Raw genomic sequence first — 24,200 nt, forward strand, 5'->3', positions numbered from 1 at the left:
TACAGAACTACCAGTACCCAGACACGTCTAGAATCCAGGGCAGCAGCCTGTGGATAAATTCATTATGAGAAAGCTTTGGCCAATGGCAGAACACTGAATCTCTGTAGTTAGATAAAGACCTTTCCTTCCCCTTCAGACATCATTTGAAATTCTTGCATATCCATTTCATTTGATGATCTCACTGTTTTAAAAACATTAATTAACTTGTACAGTATTTTAATTAGGTAAGGCATACATAAAGATCTAAAACCTGCAATGCCTCTGCTAGTAGTCAAGAGGAAGTGCTTAAGGGAAGAAAAATAGATGAACCAGGGTAAATATTGAGTGGTCCTTCTAGATTCTCTCTCACATTACAGCAAAATGGTGGTTTAGCTGGAGATGATTGTCTCCAGGTCAGTGTTTAACAGCTGCCAATACACCTGTCTCTGATATTCCATTTCAGAATGTCTCCCTCCTCTTCATTGCTTTATACTCTGAAGCAGTGAACTCCATCCTGTATTCCAGTGCTATATGAAGAAACACATCCACAATAGCTTTTTTTGCTTTTAAACCTGCTGATTCGATCTGGTTGAGACCAAAATTCCTATGTCCTCAGGAAAAAATAAAAAGCAAACAAACCAACCACTTAAAATAAAATAATCATTCTCTACATGCTTTCTCTGCACAAAGATTTTAGAATATTTTGAAGACTTAACATCTGCAGAAATACAAACTCTTTGTTTTCAGAGATCTAAATTTAGGCAGATAGTTTTCAAATTTCCTCCCATATAGACACCAAATGATTTTCTGAAGTCCCACACTGAGCTAGTGACAGCCCTGGTGAAAAAGCCCAGGCGTCCGTGTCCTTACAATCATTATCAGAAGGCAAAGAGCAGGAGTAAATTCCACGTTCCCCAACATATCCATGCAGGAAGGAAGGAGACTGAGTCAATTCTCCTGGGATTTCAATGTACACTTGCAAGAAATGCAAATATTCCAGTTGTGATACACCGAGCTTTAAATAGTTTCTCAGACTAAAAAGGCAGTGTCCCATTACACTTCATTTAAAGATTTACTTAACAACCTTGTCTTTCCTTAAGCTAAGCGAAGTGTTTGCAAAGCTACAATAACGTGCAACCTCTCTCTGCCTTCCCACTCTCGAAGGCAGCTTGGGAACTCGCTGATACCAACTGCTTTCCCCGACTCAGCTTTTAATTCAGGCGCCAGGCAATGGATCACAAATGGATAACAGGGAGATAAAACATTTGGCAGACACCCCACTATCATATACTTTCTGTTGCCAAGAAATAAAACAGAGCCTATTAAAACCACCTCATTAATTAACTTTTCCATAATTCTATTTTTTATTGGCAACTTGTTGGTTAAGCAAGTGCTTTATCTTTCAGAAGGGAAGTGTGTTAAGCTTAAGGAGCAATTTTTAGTGAGATGCAAGGCTGGCATTTAACAGATCTTTACAATAAATAACTTTGGGCCCGATACTTAGCTAGTTATGGTTGATTTTGCTCCCTGATACTAAAAAAACCCCACCAAAAATACCAACTTTACCTTTGAGAAAGATGATGTTAGTGGAGGGATCAGTTTACATCCGCTGACAATCTGAATCCTAATTTCTTGCCATCTTTTTTCCGTCATCTTTGGCGAGTTACTAAACGCTGTACTACATACTGAAATCCTGATCCTGTGTTTCGGTCATTACCTTTACAAAATTTACAACAGATCTTTTTGAATGGTGCTAATTTTGATACAAGTTGGTTGCAAATATGATACACTTGCCAAACGATTCTCAGGGAAATGAAAAATATTTACATTCTGTCAGTAGCAGGATAATATTTACATCCTTGATTTTTTCAAGGAAGACTATTAAGCCTCAAAGAAGTGAGCTAAGTCCTAAATGAAAGTCCTGGCTGAAGGATTCATTCACCATGAGCAACAGTTGTGAAGACTGTCAGAAATAAAAATGTTGGTCTCCATTACACTAAAATAAAACCTAGGCCTGTAAGCACTGTACACGAAAGAAAACTTACTGATGTTCACGTATGCATCTTGCCCATGTGAATGTTGCTACAGCAAGCTTAAACGACCAGAAATGCAAAATACTACTTTCAGTGTATGTCACTGCAAGCACAACAGTATTTTTTAAAAAAAGAAGACACTTTAAACAACGCCTCCTTTTTTCCTGTCCACTTTTTTTCTTTCATGTCAAGGGAAACTTCTTCATATGTTCTGTTTATGCTCTGCAAAGAGACACAGAAAAACAGGGATGTAGTAACAATTTTCTCTATAAAAACCTGCATGAAAATGTAGAATTTCCTAGCTCGCAGCATAAACAGTGATAGGCACAAGTCAGTATTGCAAAATGTTCTTCCTCAGCCTTAACACAAGCGGCATTATCTGTGTCTGGATTTTCAGTACAAGCCATCGCACCTGGCTGGCAGCTGGGAACAGCGTGTGGTGTGATACACCAGGATGTGAGCAATGCTCCATGTGCTGGGCTCCTGAGGCTGTGCCCGTTCCCAGCAGCCAGATTCACACATCACCTGGTGGGACTCTTTAAAGCGGAAGTTGATTTAATTTACCAGTGTCTTTCTGATATTCCATCCTTCGCAAGAATGGAAAGAAAACGATAATGCAATCTCTAAAGGGAAGACTTCACTGTTCTTTTTTATAAGAAATTTCGGTGTGGCACTGCGTAGAAAAATATCATACCCAGATGGAAGGAACAGATACAACTTCCCAGTGTATCAGCTGTCAGCAATCACAGGCTATTACACCACACAGCTCCTTACAGAACCTTATCAAGTTCCAACTTAAAACATGGAACACTCACAAGTTCCACTGGAAGGCCGGTGTGGAGATTAAGTTTCTTCTAACTCCTATACTACATTCGTTAATGGGATGTTCATAAACCTTTTTCTGGTGACAACATCATCCACTAGTTAAAATGGTTCTTCACCCTTCATAAGTGTCATATAATTTTGGTTGTATGTCCTGACAGGTATATTTTCTCTTTTGTTAGGCTGAAGCAACACATCCTTGTTTAGAGCCCTGTCCACCACCATCCTGCCATCAAACATCCCTTCCAATCCCAAACATACTGTGATACTGTGATATACGTTCTTCTCTACAGTCATTCCCCCCAAAAAACCTCCTTCTGTACAGCAAAAATCCTCCTTAGTCGCCAAGCGCACAAACGTCTCTTAGTAAAACCAAATTTCAACCTATTCCAACAATTTGCCCTAAACCTCACTATGTGCTAATCCCCATTTGACACGGAATACACCTCTCAAATGTGTGTCACCAGTATACTTGATTAGCAGCCCCCTATGTTTCTCTTGTCCACCTTACAACACGTGTATGAACTATAATATCTTCCACCTTTATTAGTAATTTCTCAAGAATAAATATTCAAGCTTACAAATTTGTCCATGTTTCATTTGCCCTGTTTTGTATTACCATGTCAAAAAAAACCCAAACCTCTTATCAGTCACTCTCGCATTAAGCTGTTCTGGTGGCTCAAGTTGGGTCAGAAGCATCATTCTGTAACCAGAGTAAAAAAACAATGGTTAAGTTCTGTCTCCATTTCCAGAAAAACCACAGTATTGTTTCAGGAGAAAACAAGAAGTGCAGACATTTTCATTCTTATTTTAATAAAGCCTACAGGCTTCTACAGAGGGCAAGACAGTGCTGGGCTAAGACCTGTAACAAACACAGTAACATTCCTGTACCAATTAAAATCTGAACAGGTGAGAGAACCACTGGACAGGAGACAAAAATACGACATAGAAAGGAATTAATGAATCTAAATTTGCACACCACAGATCAGAAGGAAAGCCAGGCAGAGAACTTGGAAGTGTAGGCAGGAACCCACAAGGCAGTTTTTCAGTTTTGTTCATTTCTTTGAAGTACGGATGTGCCTGATGGGAATATTAAAAATGAGAACAAATGAACAATATAGTCCAACTGAAAAAAAATAACTGTCTTAATATGATAACTATTGTGTAGATAAATCACCAATATATCCAAAGACCAAGGCTCAAAAATGTGCTAAAAGAGGCAAATCTGAAAGAGTTAAAGGCTTTTATAGTCCTCCATGTGCTTTAAGTATAAAGCACAGTTGATAGACAAGAATACTGGAAGAATTCAAATGATGCCTTATAGCTCTTTTTTTGTTGCTGCAAGGCAATTTTTATCACAGCCTTTTGGACTATATAAAAAATGCTTTCATTAAAATTTTACTACCACTGAAATTCCTACATATGAGATGTGACTCTAGACCAAGAACATTTCTTTCGTATCACAACAACTAAAAAAGGTGATATAGGAACGTAAACAAAATGGGTTTTTTACAGCCTTAAATTCAAAACCTGTCTGGTCAATAGCCTCACTGGAAATATCAGGATCTTAAACACTAGAGAACCTGAGTAAATAACGTTTGGGTCTTGGTTTTGTTGTTGTTCGTATTTTGTTACAGTAAGCAGAAAAAAAAAGTGCTAGCATAACAGACCCCAGGAGTATCTGCACTCTGTTTATCTAACAAATAAGCAGTAAAGAAAGTTAAACGATCAGAAACATGCAGGATTAAAATTGACAGAGAAAGGGAGATCTATCCTTTTAATTGACATTCACATGATTTTATAGCTGCAAGTTTTATTTAGAAGTAGGGCAATGGCATTTGCTTCTAGTTAAAATGCATAAGGGATGGCTCGCAGAACCAGCGTTTCTATTTATTTATTTAGTCTCTGTTTTCAAAGGACAGAAAATGAGAACCACATCCGCTGCTACCTGCTACATCTAACCAGTAGTTCCACATTACATTATAAACCACACTCTAGGAGTTGTCCTGGTTTTGTTAAAAAACAAGTTTCTCTTTTAGTGAATTTGCCTGTCAGCTAAAGCCTTCATATTAGCTGCATTGTCCTGGAGAACCAGATACATGTTTTGGTAAACACAGCAATGCAATGTGAAGTTATTGATAAGCACAGATGGACATCTCGCGAGAGGGGCAATGAGAAACTGGTGACCAAGAAACTGACCAACTGTGTATAACATTCCATTCATGTGAATACTTCATATAAAAGTGGGAGATCACAAGGATCTCATCCCTTTTCGTCCCTTTTTGCTTATGGCTGACATTAGGAGAGGACCTTGCGAGTCGTCCCTGCGAACTGAGGCCTAGTGACAGACTGAATCCAGCTCCGGTTGGCTGCAGAGTCCAGTCCACGAATTTGGGTGCTGGCTCTGCAGTTGCTGAGACTTTCAAAGTTGGTTTTGTATATTTTGTATTATTTTCTCTATTCTTATTAGTAGCATTAGTAAAACATCTTTAATTTTTCCAACTCTCTTCTCTCTGTCCTTCTTTCCCTCCCGATCGCCTGTCCTGAGTGGGAAGTGGGGAGAGGAAGGGGCAAAAAGGGGAAAGCGGGGGGAAGAGGAGGTTAACAATACATCTGCCAGGGTTTGATTGTCACCCCGCAATCTAAACTCTCAACAGGAGTACAGAGAGCTCATCCAAGTGGAACTTCTTTCTCCATTCTGCCCAAATTTTCTGCTAAAGTAAGAGGAATTCTGACCAGGACTTACACGTGGGACACGGGACTGAAGATACAGAAATTCACATTGACCATCACTCACTTGTCAGGTCATTCCCCATCAGGAGGAGAGAGTTTAAAAGGAAGAGCCCTGACAAGAGCAATGCTTGCGGTGTGGAGAAGGGGATCATTTCTTAGTGAATGCTGAAACTCCTCCGGTGTCAGATTCTTCCTTACGGCTTTTACAGGCAGCCCGTTGATATCCTTACTGTCCCTTAAGATATGAGTAAGGATAAAAAGATTTCAGCCTAAAAAAAAGTACAGCCTGTGCCTACCCCCTGCAGAGAGTGGATTGGATTGCTGAAGGGCAGGAGCCCCACATTCTGCTGCCATCAGAATCCCTGAGTCTTAAAAGAGAAGCAAGAGAATAAATCAGGCTGGAAGGGGCCTCTGGAGATCTCTAGTCCAACCTTCTGCCCAAAGCAGGGCTACTTTCAAAACCAAATCAAGTTGCTCGGGGCCTTTTTCCATCAACTTCTGAAAATCTACAGCTTGCTCACCCTCTCTAGCCCATATTATCACTGTGGAAAAAACAAACAAAAAAACAAACTTTCTATTTAGCTGGAATATCTCCTGACGCAATTTGTGACTGCTGTCTTGCACCTTTTCACTGTGCACCAAGGAGAGTTGGGGAAGGGGGCTATAGAGAAAACATGGACCCATTCAGGTATGACGAAGATGGAGCCAGGCTCTTCTCGGTGACAACCAATGATAGGACAAGGGGTGATGGGTACAAACTGGAACACAAGATGTAAATATGAGAGGAAACTTCTTCTCAGTGAGGGTGCCAGAGCCTGGCCCAGGCTGCCCAGGGGGGTTGTGGAGTCTCCTTCTCTGCAGACATTCAAAACCCGCCTGGACACCTTCCTGTGTAACCTCATCTAAGTGTTCCTGCTCCAGCAGGGGGATTGGACTGGATGATCTTTTGAGGTCCCTTTCAATCTCTGACATTCTGTGATTCTGTCATTCTGTGAATAGTTGAAGCCAGTAATGGTATCAGCCCTTGGCCTTCTCTTGCCCAGGCCTACACAAAGCCAGCTCCTTCAGCTGTTTCATCCAACATGCGAGGCCGCATTTATCTTTGCCGAACGTCTCAAGCTCCCTGCCGGCCCATTCTTCCAGATTGCTTAAGTCCCTCTGAATGGCAGCCCTGCTCTCCTTCCAGTGCACTGATCTGGTGTCACTTTTGAACATGCTAAGGGGACAATTCTGCCCCACAAGCTGGGGCACTCAAAGATGTTGAACAGCAGTAACTCCAGCATCAGGCCCTGAGGCACATTGCTTGGCACAGACAGTTGGACTTCAAAACACCGACACTTTGAGCCTGAAGGTCTAGTCAGGTTTTCACAAACCTTGTAGTCCACCCATTTGGTCCATAACCCCCAGTTTGACTACAAATATATGATGGGAGATCAATTTGTTTATGTGCTGGCTTGGAGAATAGTGAGTGCACTTGAGTTCAGAGCTGCACCCCTGCTACACACTGAAGTCCAGACAAAACAGGTTAAAGGGTGATCGCCACTGGGTGAAATTTAGCAGTTGTTAGCGCTAAGAAAAGCTGTTTCACTATTTCAGAAGCCCACTGTGTTCATACGCATCCATCCCAAACGGAAACAATCAACACCTGGGAATTCCTCCCTTTCCTATGGATTTACTCCATTTGTCCATTTTTCCTATTATATTCACTAAAGGGATAGCAGCCAGGCCTTTTAACACCTCATTTTCATGTTATGCGGTCTGTTTCTTCTATTTAAAGACTGAGCTGTTAGCCATGCACCCAGATAAACCAGAAAACAATTCACCCTTTGGCATCTGAGAACCCATGGAATGATTTTATGAACAAAAACTAACACAAGCCAATGAAATTTAGCTGGCATTTAACTGAGCACCTAGTCAGCAATTTATGTATGCTGATGACACCCACACACTAATTCTACTAATTTTTATCATGAGTTTCTCATTTGTTCCATGACAAATCAAATGTGAAAAGAAAACCACCACCCAACAAATCGTTTGGCCTTTTAGCAGGCTGTTTACGTACACTAAAGGGAATCAGAAGCCTAACTCAAGGTCAACTGTGTTGCCAAAAAAAGGCAGTTCAAAAGAAATCCCATCTAGACTACATGTCTCTGATGAGAGATTTGAAAGGCTGGATAACACATACCTTACAGACACCTACACTGGAAACACAAAGCCTTTGTTCCACTCCAAGCATTTGTCCTTTTTACATAGACACCTTTACATGGATCACACATTCTCAGCAGCTCAGTTTCCAGATAGCTTTATTACAGTGTCATTAATTTTTCCAGCTCAGAACTATTTTCAGCTTCAGATCGAATGCTATTTTAAAATACTGGCTCATTGCTAGGCTTAAGTTTATTGTGTACTTAAAGATGCATTTTGGGCGGTTCTCATGCTTTTGCAGTGCCAAGAAAACTTTCCTGGTGATCTCTGGACTAAATTTACAATTACTATTCTCTTTTCATCAATCTAAAATACTAAAATAATAATAAACTATGGTGTTATCCATCCATTTAAAAACAAACAAACAGAAACCCTTAAATGCTGTATTGAGTTTTAGGCTCAATACTCAAAAGTAGGCATTTTGTATCAAAAGATACGAGACATAATCTTCCTTATCTCCAAGCCACCTACACCCTATTCAAGAGGCACTAGAATACCTTATCCAATTGTATTTTAGAATCTCCAATTGATCTGATCATGCCCATTCCCCACCTCACTTCCTAGTGAGGCATATTCTTCATTATTAACATCAATTAATTTGCAAGGCAGTAATTCCTGGAAATTTAGAATGACAGTCTCATTTTCCAGAAAGTCAGTTTTAGTGAATTTGAGAGTACAAGCAGCTTCCAAACTAGACAAATCAGCTGGGTCATCAGAGAAAGTCATTATTGTTGCTCTTTAATTATAATCACGTAAGAAACTAAAAAAATCTAATCCTGGGAATAATCAGGAGTACCTGTGTCCTGATATGCATTCTGCTCACACTGTCAGACATTAAAAACACTGCTCCTCAGTGCAAATGGTGTTACTTTTGGGTAAAACCACACTAAAATCAGAAAAAAAGCTTAAGTGTTTCTGTCCTGTTGAAGTTGTTTAAAAATAATTTAAAAACCCAACTCTAGTGCATAATGCAGTTAAAGCAGATGAAAACTCCTGGATATCTAGAAGGCACTGCTTCCTACTCAACTCTGCCATACCAGAACAGATGCTCCTTTCTGACACAAACACACACACCAAATCTAAATGCACCTCATAAATTTAAATGCACGCTATGAATATAACTAGTGTAAGGCAACCTGATGGAAGATGAGCTGGAAATGCCTTGGAAATATTTTAAATGGCTCCAGTGCCTTAGAGAGGTAATTAAATGTCCTGTGCTAGAACTAAATAATAGAGATGCTTATTTAAAAGTAGCTGAAATGCATTTTCCAGACCTGCCTGTAGTGACAACTCTTGTTTGCAGCTCAGGAGAAAAAAATTCTATTTAAGGAAAAAACTGCTCTTGGGGAAGACAGCTCCAAATCTTTCCTTAAATAAATTCCCACCTAAACTTCTTTCCTTGTGTAAGCCCATTACACTGTGCATCAGCGAGGTCTCTGCAAACAAATACTCAGAGACTCACAAACTAGGGCTACACAAACAAGGTTCCACTGTTGCCAGCCCAAGTGACCTCCAGGTTGCATCCCTGGTTGACCCACCAGAGGACTACAAAAACCAGCACTGTGTTCTGAGATGACACCGTCTATTAATATTCCAGAATGGAGGACGAATGCCTCCACCTTTGAACCACATGGGAGAAGATTTAGCTGCCCTCAGAATAGGTTGAGAATGACCTACAGGAGCCGCACCTGCTCTGGTCAATGCGAGAAAGGGAGAGGTGTTGGTTCCCCAGCCTGGACCTCTGCCTATGCCGGCACTGCAGCCACCAACACAACTTCATTAGCAACAGCACAGCCTGCGCTGACTTCAGCTCCTGGACATCTTCCATGTATAAATCTATGCATGAGCTCGGGTTTTAGCCCAGCGTAGCTCCAGCTTCACAAGCAAGGCTTTAAGTATCAGAGTATTTTATGGCTTGGTAGTGGCTATCACAAAGGAGATGAGCTCTTTGGTTGTGATCCTAACACACCTTCTCATTGCAGAGTATCTCATTACTGTCATATTCCACAGCAGGAGTACTGTGGAAACAATCAATTCAGTAGCCAGGGACTGTGACTCGTAGGAAGTCAATGCACTTGGCATCTGAGAAGACAGAAGATAAAAAAACACCTCTGCATATCCCTTAGAATTACCCCATAAAAGCAGAGGCTTTTTCTAGGCAGTTTTGAGCATAGAAGGGATCTCCTGGGCTGCTGAACTAGTGCCTGTGACCAGCACAGTCATTTAATAATAGCGATGACAGGGCCCTGAATCTGAAGAGACGTTCAAACAAACACCCTACTCCGAGCACCAGAGAAAGGAGTCTGTCGGAATATTCTCAAGCAATTTTTTTCATGTGGCAGAGTGGCACAGGCAGAGCACAAGAGTGATATTCCAGCTTCAATTTACAGAGGGAACATTACAAACAGCTCGGAGCAGTTCCCATGCATTCAGCCTTTCCTCCTTTTTCACAGCCTTCCTGAATTTAAAAGGGCTTTTTTCAAAACAATCTTGGCTGAGTCACTAATAAAAACAGCAGCAACAACAAAAAATTACATGCTGGGACTAACTGGCAATGTTTGGCAGTACAAGGAAGCCTGCAAGGCACAGGGCCAGACAACTGGAGCTCCTTGGCCAGGTGGTGCATTTGTTCCTCAGGGAACCTGGCATTAGTCTCACCCAGCAGCTGAACCACAGAGTCATTCTGGCTGAAGTGCTGGAAAAAGTGTTTAAAGACTTGCTCTCTCAGCTAGCTGTGGGTGAAGGTGGCGTACATGGGAGCCAAGGTAAAGCAAATGTAAATTAATGCACTGGGAGTAGGAGCCGGATAAAATTTATGAGATTTGAAGGAGTCCTTAATCCCGAGGCAACGGTTCCACACAGAGGAAGGACCTGGGGACACGGCCCTGGGGTGTAACACCGCCCACTGGGACACTGCAGTCTCCCTCTTTATAATCATCACCTGTGGCGGCACTGAGAACACAGAGCCAGGTAGATTTATTTTTGAGTGCTTCCAGTCGTCATACACAGACTGTAATGGGTTTTCTGCCTGCGGACACCTCTGAAAATAAATTCAAATTAACTTTTGAAATAGATTACAGAAACTACTTTTGTGGGCTCTCTCGTTCCTGAATAAGAATGACCTTAATCAATTTCAGTTAGCTCATTACAAGAATAAATTAAGATCAATCAGAGCCCCTTCAACCCTGAATTCACTTCTTTATTTAATTTGAATTAACTGTTCGTATGTCTCTTCATCAGACTACGTAAAACTATTAGGCTGGCGAACAAATGGAAAGAAACAAATTTCCCTGCGTTATCTCCCTGGTCATTACACTCTAAACCCCACATAACACAACACGTTCTCACACAAGGCTGTTACAATTTTGTTTCTAACACAAAAATAATCATGGCTATAAAATTCACTGTTCTGGATAGAGCAAAAATACCTCAGTATTAACTGAAAGTGATACATTGCTACATCAGAAAAAGCAGCAAGAGCAAATGATGCATCTGTCAGGCCTCACTCCGAAGGCAATGGGGGCTGATGATGCCAACTGCGACTTGAGCTGCACTTGACAGCCCTCGGGTTCTCCTCGAGCGCAGACTATAGAGAGACCACAGAAGGAGCTCAGAGCAAATGAACCAAAACAGCCTGCGTTTTACAGAAGTCTTCAGAGCTGGAAACAGGCTCAAAGATCAGGTAGCAGTCGCTGAACACTGAGACTTTTCCTTATAACCAGGGTTGCCAGCTGCCTCATTAGGAGACAGGAATAACCCGTTTTGACAGATTTACTGCTCTTGCCATTTCCCCCTAAACCTTTAATGAAGTTTTTATGAACCATTTCCTTCAAACAACACCCTTTCACCAATTGACAATGCAAGGAAGTTACATTTGCAGAGTGGAACAAAGTCAAGCAGACAGATGGGAGGCAAAACAAGCTGAGAAGAAACTCGTGCTGCTTGCCAAGCATCTTCCTAATATTTTGCACAACAAGCTGTAAGCAGTATTGCCCACTTTCTCAAATAACACATCTTCCCTAGGATCACAACGTTTAAGTCATCTTCTACTCTCTTACAGCATGACTACAAGAACAAAATTAGTCAGACAAAGTTTTTGCCTAATTGGAAGAGTAGCTTCTTTCTATGTGTCAAGAATTTGCATTTAACCCCGATGATTCTGTAAAGCAGTGAGCACTGGAAAACTTGTGCAGTATTCTACTGATCAAATCCGTGTGACACTGACTTTCTAAAGAGAATCAGCCCAGTGGTAGTATGTTAACTGAAGGCTTCACCAGCTACTTTGAAATTCATATGGGTGTAAAACTTTGGGATGCCAGAGGCTGAGCTGTACTGTCAGTGAAACTTGAGAATTTGCCCTTATGTTACCACCTATTTAAATTACTATGGGTTTGCAAGCATGCATGCATGCCAGAGTGTGTGTAGTGAAGCAGGAGGGGGTGATAGTGATTCTCTCTTTGTCTCTAGTGCTACTTCACTCTGCGCTGTTGTGGAAGTGCCACTATTATCGGTACCCACGTCTGAGTGGAAAGGCAGCGAGAGGGACGCATGGAAGACCCTGAAATGGCATCCAAGATGTCTGAGCTTAAACCCCATCTCTGTCAGGCGTTCTGAGGAATCTCGAGCAATATCATTTCTATCTCTCACAACTGTGTGCACTGGAAAATAATGGCTGGTTTTACTTGCCTTAGGTCTAACACTGAGACTGCAAAAACCTATAAATCCTTAAGAGTGCTTTGTCTTCTTCAGTTGAAGGTTTCCTGAAAGTTCTTATGTAACACTTGGGAGACAAAGGAGAAAGATACCACACTTTATGCTTTTAACAGAGTGTATGCCATCCATCCACTGAGTAACCTCCGAGTTACACACGTAGCACCGTTTGTCCCAGAGAATTCAAAGAACTGTACAACCTTTAGTGGAATATGAAGTAGGCTGATACACCAAACTCCCAGGTCAGTGAGCAGGAGGGGTTTCACAGCCAGAGAACCTGTGGGATACGATTTACAAATACAGCGGCAGGACAGAACTGCTTGAGGGTAAATCCATGCCTTGATTGTCTGAAGCCAATGAACTTCACAGTATGATTGAAAGAGTTTCTTTTAACCATGAACAACTTTTTCTCTTTGCTTTACTCTCTGTCTACATTTTGTCCTAGAATTAAATAGCTCAAATACTGGTTCTCAGAAACATGCAGCTACCCCTATCCTCTCCAAGACAAAAAAAAAAACCCTCTTAAGATAGACAAGAGAGAAAAAGCAGAGATGACACAAGCCAAGAACAAAGGTGACTTTGCTAAGTGTCCTACCTGCATGCATTCAATCCCATAGCCTAACGAAGACAAGTTCTATGAGACAGTCTTGCATGGGATGACTTCTACCAGTAAAACTGTAACGGAACAACAGGAAACAAACTGGCACATGCAATAACTGAATCAGCAAACTGTAATGCTTAAGGCTAGAAGCTGTCTCTTACAGGGAATACAACCACTTCATGCAACACTGAGACAAGAAGTGGAAAGTACCATAATCAAGTAAGCAGAGCCTTTCATATCTATAAAGTAAACTATTCAGTGAAATGTAAAAATGCAGCAAGCAGTTATGTGTGGATTAAGAAAACAAAAAATAACTATCTCATTAAAATTTGATCTGGGATTGCTGAGGTGGTTTCAGGAACTTGAGCGTCGTAATCTTGATTTGACAAGGAATCCAGCACCTTCCCGATGAGCCCACAGACACGCGGCCATGCCCTCCCAGCCCTGACACAGAGAACCCCACAGAGGTGCAGCCACTGACCCTTTCGCCTTCACCCAAATTCTTTTGAGGATGAATCACGTCTGATGCTGCCTCACATTACAAAAATGGCATGAGAAGCAACGTGGTGATGAGCGGCATGATTTAAAAGATCCACAGAGAACAGAAGACAAACATCTTTGAAACCTTAAAAGTATAATTGTCAAAAATCCAACACCAGTATAATAGATAGGCCAAGCATCCGTCATATTCCTTACTCACGGAAATTTCATGGTGAGAGCTAAAAATGAAAATCCCAAAGTAAAGTACCCTGTGTAGTGAACTGAATTTTATGCCTTCCTTCCCGTATCACATCTGTTTATTATTCTGGTGTACTTCTAGCCGTGTCAGTGGGCTGGCAAACCCGGTTAGCAGCACTGCTTCCAGACTGACTGCTCCTGGTGCTCCAGTACTTCATCCTAACTTTCGCCTCTTGAAAAGACTAAACGAGGAAGGAAAGACGCAAACCTGGGGAAACTAAAATGCTACTTGTCATGATGAGGCCTCAAGAGAAAATGGTAAGTTTTTTTTCCTCCACTTTGTTGCATCAGTAATTTGCTGGCAAGCCTCAAATTCTAAAAGCTCTTCTTAGCACTGCTGCTATTATCAGTTTCAAATTCAAACTCATTTGCACCTTCATGGGCAAAAAGGAGACTGTCAGATATATCTGCATAAAGAAAACATGCGGTGTTGCCCCTCCTTTCACATTATCAGTATTCAGCAATTGTTCAGGTAGAGCTCATAAGTAACCCTGTTCATGGGTACAGATTCATCTCAGGCTATTTCTGAGAGACAGTTTCAGTTGAATAGGAATTATTCATTTAGAAACAAAGGTTGACAGATCCAGATAAATAGTCCACACTTCCTTAAAGCATTTGGTTTAAATTATTTTCTTTCTGTAAATGAATGTTTATATAGGACTGGATGAGAAGCCTGCCTGGAGAGCACATCAAATATAATACCGTATTCATATTTCTGAGGCCGTCCCTGATACTGCTTAAAACAAGCAATGCAGTGTGCAAGACAGGGATGCCAACAGGAATGGAAAACAGAATTTCCAGGCAAACTATTGAATCTCTTCCTTTGCCTGATTAAGACAGTCTGTGCATCACTTCTCAAAAATCAAATTCTAACTATCTGAAATAGGCAGCCAGAAACTATGGTACCCAGATTTAGTAGGTATCCTAAAAAAATTAGCCAAGTGTTTTTCAAAGTTTATTTAAGGGACAGAAAAGATGCACTCCCCCCATTCCATTTCCATTAAACCAACATTCAAGGAAAAAAGATGCACATAAATACGATTTGCAAGTACTCGTTTAAACTCTTTGGTACACCAGCTCTTTTATTTGTAAAGTGCTGCTCTGTTTTCTACTTCCTTACAGCTTCATGTAGCACCGTCACTGTGGTATCCAACTACCGGAGTGCCCAAATTTGTCCAAAGCAGCTTTCAATATTAATATCTAAATCCTGCAAAATACCCCAAAATCTTCAGAGAAACACACACAGGCTTTCAACCCCATGCTATACTACTTTAAATATGTTAGTGGCAGACACTTTACAGCAGCTGTATGCTTTGCTAGCATTAGATTAAAGCAAGTTGCATTTCTTTTAATTAAAAGACACTGATTATTTAGATTTTTAAAATGAGAGAGAGAAGCCAGAGTCACCACCAATGGCAAGCCAGCTGTTCCGAAATGAAGAGAAGTGACTCTGACAAATGTCAAAGCCTCCTCCCCGGCACAGGCATTCTGGGGACTCTATGGGGCAAGAGCAAGGGACTGTTAACGGTAGAAAAAAGTCTTATAAATCTGCCATTAAACCTGTACATCTTCACTCATCAGGTGAATTTTCTAGACAAGATAACATGAGGCACTACAGACACATAAGCAATATCTGCCTAATTTAACCGGACAACCAAGAGGCAGGGGAATATTTCTAAATCGTTCTGTTTTCCATTCCTTAGCTGACCCCATCTATTTGCCTATCTATGCACTGTTTCTCCTGTATGAATTGTAAGGTTTTACCTTGGCTGCTTCTGTGACTTTTTAAAACTTAACTGTATAGTAAAGCGTCGGTGTCGGCTCTTTCTGTTTGGTTTTGGTGTTTGTTTGTTTTGGGGGGTTGTTTGTTTTTGTTTGTGTTCATTTGTTGGTTGTTTTGTAAACTCAGTAACACAGTATAGCTTCCAAAACAAAAAGAATATTGTTAAACACACAATTTTCCCAACTTCCAGGCTTTTGAACTTTCAAAATGGAAAAAAAATCACTGCAGTTACAGTTTAAAAAATACTGGGGGAAAGTTACCCTCTTTAAAAGAGAAAATGTTGGTTGGTTGGTTTTTTCTCCTAAGTTTTGTACAGCTATGGAGTTCATGTTGTAAAGACTCCAGAAAAAATTAGATCTCTTTCATTTAGGACTTCGATGATTACTCAGATGCCAAAAATAAGGAGAACATAAGTGCCAGCAGGTTAAAAACAAAAAAAATTAATTAAAAAACCTAAAATATCTTCCTAATGTCAGTCTCATCTGTCACCGGCTCATGCAGCTACTGTCCAGTCTGCATTCTGCCAAATCCCTTCTAAAACTGGCGAAGGAAATACTATTCATTTGCATGCAGCTGCAAAATTGAAGAAGGTAATATTCTTACTCTCAGTTGAACGTGAAATAAACCACAATGGTTTAAAAACCAGAATCTCAATATTTTTTTTAAAATAGGAACTGATATTATTGATCACCTAATGTAATAGATAACAATTATGCAGAACACTCAGATAATTGCAGCTACTTGTAACGAGGTGTGTCTACCATGGTCCCAGATCTGATGAAACTTCCACTCAAACTGCGATCAGAAGAAATAGATACAAATGGCAGAAGTAACATCAACACTCGTTCACTCAAATGAATTCCAGAGAGAACTACAAACCTAACTAATTATTTGCAAAGTCCCCCAAATCTTAACAACGTTTTGCTAGCAGTGAAGTCATTTTTTAGCGTTATCTGACACTAAAGGCAGCTTTCCCTGGGCTAAACAGTATGGCAATCTAACTGTAAATAAATACATAAACAAATAGAAATATATATGTAAATAAAACAGTATGGCAATCTAACCATACTTATAATTTATCTATAATAGAACAACAACAAACAAAAACCCCCCTGCGGAACAGACAGTGTTTAGAGAAGAGGAATGAAAAGAATACATAATTAATTCTGCATCAGAAATAGTCCTGAAAAAAACATACTTCCAATCTCCCTTCTGTTAAACAAAGGCCACGAGATAATGGAAAACGTATGTCTGCTTTACGTTTCTGTAATTCTAGGCCCCTTAGATTCCTAAAAGTTACTTCCAAAATCAAAGGTAAGTCACCATTTCCAAGCCTGTTCATTCCACCTCCGGCATTAACAACATCAATTGTTTGACATAGGATGCAAAAATTATCACAGGTAAAAATCAGTAGCTAAAACTAAGTTTCTAAAACTAAGTTTTAGAAAAGTCTTAAACGGTACTAACAGAATGAAGCAGCGTTCTGCCTCAGAGTACCAGCAACTACCCAAGGTGGGCTTGCCCAGCGCCCTAATCCTTGGAGATGCAGGTTGCAGGTCTCTGGGAGCGCACCCTCCCCATTGCTCTGAAGGGGGACTGAAGAATTCACAAATCCTGTGTGCAATTGCTACTCTAAAGATGCGTACATCCTTTCAGTTTCAGGTCAGTCTGACAATGAGTGACTTGCAAAACCCCTAATCACAAACCACCAAGACTATTAACCTTGCCGCTTTAAACATTTTGAAGCCCACACAATTAGTCAAGGCTTGCTTTAACAGCTATCTCGAGACTGTTGGATAAAATGTCCTCTAGATGACCGTTGCTCATTATACACTAAAATTAATATGTAACCAATATGTAAATGACTCTTTAGGGTGTAAAAGTAGTGATAAGATCTTGTATCCAATGGCTGTTACTTTCCTTGCTGGCATGCTAGCTTTATTCCACCACCCTGGCTTGCGCAACTCTGTAATAATATCTCATCTCTGTGTGCTATACTCTTTCTTTTTTTGCACAGAACCCTGGTTTTGGGACAACAGAACCACTGGGCAAATGCAGCTGCCTCCAGAGCTGTACAGCACTTAACAGCACGTTCCTGTATCAAAACCAGGATGGTCAGCAGGACAAGGGAAGTGATCCTTCCCCTGTACTCTGCATTGGTGAAGCCATACCTGGAGTATTGTGTTCAGTTCTGGGCCCCTCAGTTCAGGAAAGAGCTTGAAGTGCTGGAGTGGGTCCAGAGAAGAGCAACAAGAGAGGCTGAGGGAGCTGGGTTTGTTTAGTCTGGAGAAGAGGAGGCTTAGAGGTGAGCTCAGCACTCTCTAGAACGACCTGAAGGGCAGTTCTAGCCAGGTGGGCATTGGTCTCTTCTCCCAGGCAGTCAGCAACAGGACAAGCGGGCATGGGCTTAAACTCTACCAGGGGAAATTTAGGCTGGATATTAGAAAGCAATTCTTTACAGAGAGAGTGGTCAGGCATTGGAATGGCTGCCCAGGGACGTGCTGGACTCACCGTCCCTGTAGGTTTTTAAACTGAGATTGGACATGGCACTTAGTGCCATGATCTGGTCAACGGACTGGAGTTGGACCAAGGGTTGGACTTGATGATCTCTGAGGTCTTTTCCAACCCAGTTGATTCTGTTCAGACCCTGAGATATTGATGCAAAGTGCCACATTTACATCCACGCATACTCACTGCACATCTATGCTCTGCAAACAGAAGCATCTTTTCCACAGGCAAAAGGTGAAGGTAATCTGAAGGTGGTAACATGATTAATGCCGCTGCTCTGTCAGAATACCTCAAAACCACTGACTGAGCAATATGGTGATTGCTATGCTTGCCATCATCTGTTTTTACTGTATACAAAACACACTTTTTTGCCAAGACTTCAACAAAATACAGTTCATTTTAGTGAATTTGGAGGGTGGGCAACTGAGAAGATTATAGGATGTCTACCAGTAAATAGGATTTACACTCAGAACATGCACACCTGTGAAGAGCATAACACATTTCAGAAGATGCGTCATAAAGCCAGCATTTTGTAAGAGCAATATTTACAAAATATACACACTAATTTGGTCTTGGGGGAACAATCACAGAAGAAAAAAACCTGTTCAAAATAAAAGTAAATACTATATAAATACATAATATATAGCTTTTCTGGCAACAAAGATAATCAAGGGAGTGGAGCATCTCCCTTATGAGGAAAGGCTGAGGGAGCTGGGTCCCTCTAGCTTGGAGGAGACTGAGGGGTGACCTCATTAATGTTTATAAATATATAAAGGGTGAGTGTCAGGAGGATGGAGCCAGGCTCTTCTCAGTGACAACCAATGGTAGGACAAGGGGTAATGGGTTCAAATTGAAACACAAAAGGTTCCACTTAAATTTGAGAGGAAACTTCTTCTCAGTGAGGGTAACAGAGCACTAGACCAGGCTGCCCAGGGAGGTTGTGGAGTCTCCTACTCTGCAGACATTCAAAACCCACCTGGACACCTTCCTGTGGAACCTCATCAGGGTGTTCCTGCTCCGGCGGGGGGATTGGACTGGATGAGCTTTTGAGGTCCCTTCCAACCCCTGACATTCTGTGATTCTGTGATTCTGTGACTCTGTGATTCTGTGATTTTAAAGTAAGTTCTTACAATGAAAAGCAAAGCCTCAAACTTTAAAAACAAAGGATATTCTTCAGACAAGAAGTAGTACTGTGCTGATGTTAACACTCTACTGACAATTCCTTGGATTTTTAAAAGCACACAAAGTATTTCTGCAGATAAACACACGTCTCAGACTGCATTTCTTGCAATGCAGACAATTACATAGTTCTCAGGTTTCCACAAAGGAAGCTGATACGAAGACTCAAGGGGAGAATATGGACTGGCAATCGCATGAAACGTACTGGTCTGATCAACTGCATCTCTGGGGCTTTATTTCAGGAAAGAAACACAGCTCAGACCTGGCCAGCAGTAGAAGCAGAGCTGCCTTGCCCAGGCCTGGTACAGGCATCTAAAAACTGTTTGTTGGCACATGTTCTTAACTCTAAAAAAAAATACAATATTGACATATAGCACTTTCCATTACTTTCTTCAGTCTCACAATGCTCTTATGGTACTGTGAAGCATAACCCCCTCACCTTATACCCAGGACTTCAGAACCAATACTTTTCTAGTTTCAGTACAACTAGGAATTTGGATAAATTAGTCTCACTGACTCAATTTCTTTCTTCATTTCATTAATTTCCTGATCGCAACAAGCCTGTTGCAATGAGTTTCAAAGTCTAACCAAGCACCCTCATTTTTCCCCTCTACAGGTTTGCCATGATTTGTATTTAACTGAGTACCCCGATATTTTTGTTACGAAGAAAGAAAATAGATGGTCCTTATCTCTCTCTTCTGCACCACTTGTAATTTCAGCTACTGATATGGCATGGAAAGGGGATAAAGAACAGAGCCTAAAAAGATAATCCCAGGGGGTTTAGTCTTTCATCATGTGTTTCCAGCATAGATCATGTTAATCTCCCTTTTCTGAACTCTCTCCAGCTTAAAATGAAATAATCACAACTAGAAAATACTGCAGGAAAACCTGCATCACCAATCAATAGAAATAAACAGTACTTTTTATATGCCACATGCCCTATCCCCTTTGACTCATGACTTCAGTCCTTATAAACAGCCTGGGCAAGTGCTTGACAGATACTGATCTGAACACAGAGTATTCAAGTCATGATGAACATTTAAGAGAAAAAACGAAACCCATTCTTTATATTTTCAGTTTTTACTGTACCTCCTAGCCAATAGTAAACTATTTCTATTAACAGCTGCTAAGAACTTTGAACAGTATTTTTAGTATGTAACCAAGCTCAGGGTATTTTTAATCTATGATTATACATTGTCTAAATCAGATGAGCACCAGTTAGGAGGTTTAGCCAGACTCTGTTCTTGTTATCATACCCTCATATAACTTGAGACTGCTGCAAAACAAATCTTTATGAAGGGTATAACAGATAAAACTGAGCAGTCCTGTCATTTCCGGGGCAGGGAACATCTTCAGGAGAGCTTCACCTCTTCAGACGCTGCAATAATAAGTTTCTCAATAGTTACTGCAGTTAGACTGAAGTTTTCCTAAATTCCATATACTGTGACACTGTGATTTTAGCCATACTGGGAAAATTAATTAGTTTCACTATGTTATTCAGATTTTCTCCAGTGCAGCATGAGATGATAATGTGGCTGGTCTGCTGAAAACTCTGGAATTCTGCAGCCTTGAGGAGGGGGCATTGGGTCTTTTTTCACTTATTTCCTTGCTGTTTCCAAATACTAAGCAGCTGAGGCAACAGAATAACGTTGCCTCAACCTTTTGTGTGTATTGCCAGATTCCGCTAAAGATTAAAGACAATTTTCCAATTTTTTTTCATTATCTTTGGGATTCTGAGGGAGCGCCTCATGGAAATGAAGAGGTAGGAGGTAACTATCTTTGTCAGAAAGGCAAGCCGACTTTGCACTGAGTAGCAGGGATATCTTTTCCACCTCCACATTAATTACTTTTTGCTTTGCGCAGTATTATGTAACGTATTGCTGTGAAACCGTCTTGCAGTTTAAGTTCCCCTACCCAAAACAAGGAGGGACCTGCTCCCTTACTGCCACTGAAATTGCACATTGGCAGGAAAACAGAACAAATCAGTTGGGAGATTTCCAGACTGCACCGCTGAGAGGAATGAAAGAACAAGTTACCATCAAATGGCTGCAAGTCAGAGAAAAGGGATACAAACCATCCCTGCCAGGGGATATAACAAACGGAGAGATCCAAAAAAATACTGCTTGCTTCCCTCTCATACCACCAAACCGTGGGCACAGGAGAAAGGATCCCAGCAGGCCACCAGCTCACACTGACAACAGAGAAAGTAATAGGTGATTTCAACAATCCCTCTCACACTGTTCCCTGCCACAAGCAGTGGAAACAGGACGCACATACACCCAAATAAAACCTGTAATTGTTTTAAACTATTTACTGAAACGCTCAAAAGAATTCTCTTCTGGTTGAAGACCAGCTGCTTTTATTACGCTGGAGAACAGTAACAGGAAAAAGGAAATATAACAAGGAAAATAAATACCACTAAAGCAACAGAGATGCAAATACCTTGATACCCTTCCCACCCTATTGCTTCAGTATGACACTACGAGGTGTATCAGGTCTATTTCAGCAAAAGAAAGCCCAACTCAGTGGGTAAAGGGCAGGGAAGTCCAGCAAAGTGTTAGTTTTTCATTTTAGGTTCACCTTATGCTCTTCTCTGGCGCATGTGCAACGTCACAACTGAGGGAGCGGGCGAGGGTACCAGCCCGGACAGGCAGACTGCTCAGCCCTGACTCTACTGGGGTAACTGGGAAGAAACACAGATGCTCTAGAAAATTACTCCAACCTTGGGACACCGATCCCCTTTGCCAGGGGAAATGCCAAGTGATTAAAGGAGTTAGGAGAGTCAGAGTGGGAGCACAACTGAAAAAATACCTGGGATACAGATTCCACACCCCGACACTGAACTGAACTTGTGAAACACTGTGCAAAGATCTGTAGAGCCTAAATTTTCTCCTTATGCCTACTACACTGTGAAATAAAATCAGCTGCTTGCTAGAAGAACTGACCTGCCTGTGTCTTTTACAGGTGAAGCCTGTAATTCCACAGCAATGGAGGTGTGCCAAGGGGGCCACACAGGGCAATCACAATACTGCGATGTCTGGACCAAAGCTGACCTGCTCCAGGTCTAGCCACCTCCAAAAGAGCTGCAGACACAGCAGACTTTAGAAACTGAATTAGAGGCAGCAAGTTCCTTTGGACATAAGAATGTCTGTCAGTCACTATAAGTCATTCCACCTTTCTCTCTTTCAAACCCATTTTATCCCCAGGTGTGGCAGTTGCACATTCCTCTGAGATCCCGAGCATTCAATGGGGCAGTTGATGGCTCTTTAGCACCTTTTGTGCCCCACTGTGCCTGTCCCCACATACACACCCAGGGTGGGACCAGGGTGCTGACAGTCACATCCTCCCCCGCCCCAGGACAGGAGGACTTCACCTTCACCAGCTGGGACGGCAGGAGGGGTGGGACCCTTGGTCAACTGACAGGATCCTCAACAAAGGAGGTGCCCAAAGAAGCTGAGAAGCTTCTGGACCATGTTGTAATGCCCACAGCCATATCTGACCAGGCTATAAAACGGGGTCCCCTTTTGAGTGGTCTTCTCGGAGCAGCAGATCTGTGGAGTCCTCCCCTTAGACTGGGACGTGTCTAAGGAGACTTCCCGGGATTGAGAACATCTCACCTCCCTGTTTGAGTGGTTATTTACTGGATATATACTTGAATGAGTCCTTGCCAAACCCATACAAGCGTGAGCCCTCGCCTCACCCAGGCAACTGATTATTTTCTTGTGGGTGTCCTGGAATGAGAGGCCTCTGGTTTTGTTTCTTGTGAGTGTGTGTGTGCACACTGTGGATCCTCATTATTTTTACGTTGCCGAACCCCAGTAATCTCAACTGATATCCAAACTTGTATTTTCTCTTGTCAGAGTGCTAAATAATTGTATAAACCCTGTTTCTAGTCGGCTTATTGGCTACACTTTTCCAGCTAGAATAAAGTCTGGTTTGGAACTTGTTGTCCGCCTAAAATTGACTTTTGGGTGTCTCCGTGACACTAGGGATGCAAAACTATGTCACAGGAGTTCTGGAATGGCTGATGCAAATCAAATCAGTACCTGCAAACACCCTGCCAGCAAAGACGTTCATTTGTTCCCAAGGGGTAAGCTGTTTACACACCAGCACAGGTGTGTAAGGAAGACGTTCTGCTGGAGGAAGGAGGCCGGTCCCCAGCACTCAGTTCTGAAGCGCCTTCCTCTGCCCGATCTGCTGGGGGATAACTCATATTTAAACTTAACAGCCTCAGCACTAACACTCAGAAGTGACCTAAATTAGTGGCCACCATCTGAGGATGGCAAGTGTCCTCCATGCATCAGTTTCACTTTTCAGTTTTTGTGGAAAATATATTTAAGACCGATGTTCTAAATCTTGTGATTCTTAGTGCTCTGCTAAAGATCAGTAGGTACATTAGAGCTAAAATCAGATAAAGTACAGCTTTATTTCAACGTTCTGGTCTGAATAAAGTAAAGAAATGGATTTAAAAGGCCATTTTTACACAGATGATCTATGTACCAGGCTGTAATGGTTGAAGTTAAAAATGTGCCAGAGATATTAAAGTCTCTGTCACACCTTCCCAACACAGCACAAAGCCAACGCACACCTCTGCTCTAAAGCGCTCCCTAAACAATGGCACGTCTCCCTTGATCTGCAATGAAGAATCCACTACTCTGCCATGCAAAGTGAAATTTATTAACTTGATTCAGGATCTGTCACTCATTTTTCAACATCTTACGTGTACCTATAATATATGTCATGGTTAATCCATTTGATGAGCTGTGTCTATTTGTGCTTCTCTGATGAACTCTCGTCAATTTGCCTGTCAGTCCAGTTCCTTTACAGCAACTTACCAGAGTCCAAATTACTAAAATAAAAGCTTTACATAGCTGGTTTTATTAATAAATAAGTAGATAAATAAAGGCTA

General features: G+C 41.4%; 1 protein-coding gene across 1 annotated transcript in view; it reads right to left on the bottom strand.

Moving 5' to 3' along the window:
* Positions 1-24,200, bottom strand: part of ABLIM1 (actin binding LIM protein 1) — a 196,473-nt gene that overhangs the window by 153,128 nt on the left and 19,145 nt on the right. The gene's annotated exons all lie outside the window — the stretch shown is intronic.

This window comes from Patagioenas fasciata, chromosome 8 (genome assembly GCF_037038585.1).
Source record: "Patagioenas fasciata isolate bPatFas1 chromosome 8, bPatFas1.hap1, whole genome shotgun sequence".
Classification (NCBI taxonomy): Eukaryota; Metazoa; Chordata; class Aves; order Columbiformes; family Columbidae; genus Patagioenas; species Patagioenas fasciata.